The 3,703-nt window shown below is 39.7% G+C and overlaps 1 pseudogene; it reads right to left on the bottom strand.

The window, feature by feature from the left end:
• On the bottom strand, positions 1-3,140 carry LOC101420932 (26S proteasome regulatory subunit 10B-like; annotated as a pseudogene).
• Positions 3,141-3,703: the final 563 nt, after the last annotated feature.

Raw genomic sequence — 3,703 nt, 5'->3', positions numbered from 1 at the left:
TTACATTAAGCCAATGTCTGTCATGCAGCTATCAAAAACCTTACAGTATTCGTAGTTTAGTTTAAACTCTAGCTTGTTGGAATCAGCCACTTTTCTGATTGCTTTCATGAAGTTTTCCTATACTACAAAAATCATGATCAGCATGAATTATAAACACACCTGCTTCTGTGCAAGCATTTCTCAGGTTTGCTTCATTAAAACCACTTGAATGTTTCCCAATTACTTCATAATCTATTTCACCATGTTTTGTAATGGGACATGCATGGATTTTGAATATATATAATCTTGTTTGTTCATTTGGTAAGTCATTATGTATTTTTCTAGCTGATCTTGTTGGATACAGTAAAGCAGGATCCAGAGTATCTGGTCTGTTTGTAGCCATGATCATTTTAATTCTATGCAGAGTATCAAATCCATTTACTTGATTCAGTAATTCCATTAAAGTTCTCTGAATCTCTCTATCAGCTGAAGTACCCTCTGAAAACTGATGACCACCAATAGTATCTATTTCATCAATAAAAATCATGGTCCCTGGCATAATTAAACATTTCTCTGATCAAATGAGCACTTTCACCAATGTGCTTTTCTACAATAGAACTAGATAGAACCTTTAATAAATTGCAGTCCAGCTGGCTAGCAACAGCTTATGCCTAGTGTTTTCCCTGTACCAGGTGGTGCATGTAACACCAGGTGGTACATATAACAAACAGCCTTTTGAAGGTATTAATTCTACATGCTGGAATAATTCTGGGTTTGTAAGAGGTATTTCTATTACCTGTCTTTATTCCCAGATCTGTTCTGTATCAGCCTTTCTCAGTAAATAGCTCATGAGAGTGTAGCCATATGCAAAGCAACTCTTGTTCCTGGTTTCAGCTCACTTTTGCCAAGCCATCAATGACAACTCATTGTAGCTTTAACAATGAATTTTCCTTCATTTAATTGCTTAAGTACTTCACCTGTAATCTGTCCAAAAATTTGAAGGACCTTCAGATCACAATCAGACTGCCTGGCAAGTTCTTTTAATTGTTCTTTTAACTCCTCGAGACAGCCATTGGTCTCCTTTTGTTCCAGCTTCTTCCATAATATAGTTTTAAGAGACCTAGGTATCTTTCTGTTTTGCAGAACATCAAGATGGTCCATTATATTGATGACAACATGCTAATCAAATCAGCTGAGCAAGAAGTGGCAAGTACATTGGAGGCTTTGTTAATTCATGTGTACTTTAGATGGTGGAATCTGTAGGAATCTCCCATACTTTTTTTTTACATGAAATAGACTTTATCTTTTTAAAAAAGATACATAGGTCACACAAAATATTACATTAAAAATATAAGAGGTTTCCATGTAACCTACTCCCCACAGCCCCCAATTCCTCCCACATCAACAATTTCTTTAATTAGTGTGGCACATTCATTGCATTTGATAAATACATTTTGAGCACTGCTACACAGCAGGGATTGTAGTTTATGTTGTAGTTTACACTTTCTCCAGTGCATTCAGTAGTTTATGGCAGGATATATAATGTCCTGCATTGGTCCCTGCAGCTTCACTCAGGACAACTCCAAATCCCCCAAATGCCCCCATATCACACCTCTTTTTCTTCTCCCTTTTCTTGGTTCCCTGGTGTGGTGCTTGACCATCCTTACCTCCTTGTTAGCTGACCTGGGTAAGTCCAATGAACTGGAAAATAGGTGTTATAACTCCACTGAGGCTCAAGGCCCAGTGGGTACATGGACAGTCTAGAGATTCAAGTCCCCTGGGCATACACCAGCCCCAGCACCAACCACAGGTTCAGTAAAAGTGACAGAAGAGTCATGTGTAGAGTAGTCACATCTCAGTCCAACTCCATCACACTTAGGAGCACAAATTCTAAAGTAGGGCCCACTGGCAAAGCACTGAACTCTAGAGCTATCTGCCATGACCATAGGACCTGGGTGTCTCCGTAGCTCTCAGGAACACCACTACCTGGGGTTGTGTCTACTTTGGCTGTCTCTGAGTTTCTGCTGAGATGTGTGTAAGCAAGACCCCTCTGATGCCTTCCTGACTCATTTTGAAGTCTCTTAGCCATAGAGAGTCATTTGTCTTTACCATATCCCCCTTTTATTCAAGATCCTTTTCTATTTGCATCACCAGTCGGCGTTTCCCCAAAGAAGAAATACAAATGGCTAAAAAGCACATGAAAAGATGCTCAACATCACTATTAGGGAAATGCAAATCAAAACTATAATAAGATACCATCTTATACCCATTAGACTGGCAGCTACTTAAAAAAAAACAGAGGATTACAAGTGTTGGAGAGGATGTGGAGGAATGGGAAAGCTTGTCCACTGCTGGTGGGAATGTAGAAGGATCCAGCCATTGTGGAGCAAAGTTTGGTGGCTCCTCAAAAAAATAGTTATAGATTTCTCATATGATTCAGCAATTCCATCTCAAGATATATACCCAGAAGTATTGAAAACAAGGACATGAACTGATATATGCACACCAATTTTCATAGTGGCATTATTCATTATTGCCAAAAGTTGGAATCAACCCAAATTCCCATCAACAGATGAATGGATAAACAAAAGGTGGTATATAAATACAATGGAATACTACTCAGCTGTAAAAAGGAATGCAGTACTAATACACGGGATAACATGGATGAATCTTGAGGACCTTATGTTGACTGAAGCAAACAGGCACTGAAGGACAAATACTGCATAACCTCTCTGATATGAATTAAGGAAGTTAAGTTGTCTCAGAGAGTTAGAGACTGGAAGATAGGCTTACAGGAAATGGAGGGGAGGAGGAAGGTTTTGATCCAAAGACCACATGGGTGAAATCTATGATAAAGTGGAGGTAAGTAGTTGTACATTGAATGGATAAGACAGGTATATAGGGATACTATTGGGTTGGGCTTTGCAGGCTTGAGGGGGGCTAAGATTGGGAGTATGGGTCAGATGGTCCATGGGATTGGGGGGAGGTTTGTGGGGGGAGCAGGTGAACATGGGAGATTGTCAGGTATGTGGTTGAAACAATAATTTTGAGAACTCTTTACAAAATACAATAAGGAAGGGTTACTTGTTTAAGGTGTTATGGGGGCCATCTGGTACAGGGTTAACCTGGGGCAGGCTTCTAGGGAGTGTGTGAGTGCTCATCTTTTCATAATGTGCTATATCAAAGGGTGGAGACCCATACAATTAGCAGGAAGTTGTTGTTCCAGTATCCATGGAGGACTGATGTTCTCAAACAGAGAGGAGGTTATCTCTTGGGAGCATGGGTGGCTCCCAATGGGGGAGGACAGGCTAGTGTGTCAAGCCCTCAACATTGCTTCATTTATCTATGGATTTTGTCTTTCAGGCAGTGAAGCTTGGTTGTCACTTGGGCTCTGGGTGGGGAGGGGAGAGGAATAGAGTAGGTGGAAGAGGGGGTAACTGGTGGGCAATAGAGGTGTTTTACATGATCATGTGGTGATGGATGTAGGCCATATTAAATTTTACCAAAAATTTGTAGAGGTGTATGGTCTAAAATGTATATCATAATGTAAAACATAATGTAAACCAAAATTTATGAGTATACAGTCTAAAATGTAAAACATAATGTAACCATGGTTGGTAGCTATGTTTCAATATTTGTACATTAGTTGTAGCAAATGTTACATCCACATGTAAAAAGATAATTTCTGGGGAGGAGATATGAGAGGGAAGATGTTGTTTATGTG

The sequence above is a fragment of the Dasypus novemcinctus genome, chromosome 3 (genome assembly GCF_030445035.2).
Source record: "Dasypus novemcinctus isolate mDasNov1 chromosome 3, mDasNov1.1.hap2, whole genome shotgun sequence".
Lineage (NCBI taxonomy): Eukaryota > Metazoa > Chordata > Mammalia > Cingulata > Dasypodidae > Dasypus > Dasypus novemcinctus.
The sequence above is the reverse complement of the archived record's forward strand: the minus strand, read 5'-3'. Positions and strand labels throughout refer to the sequence as shown.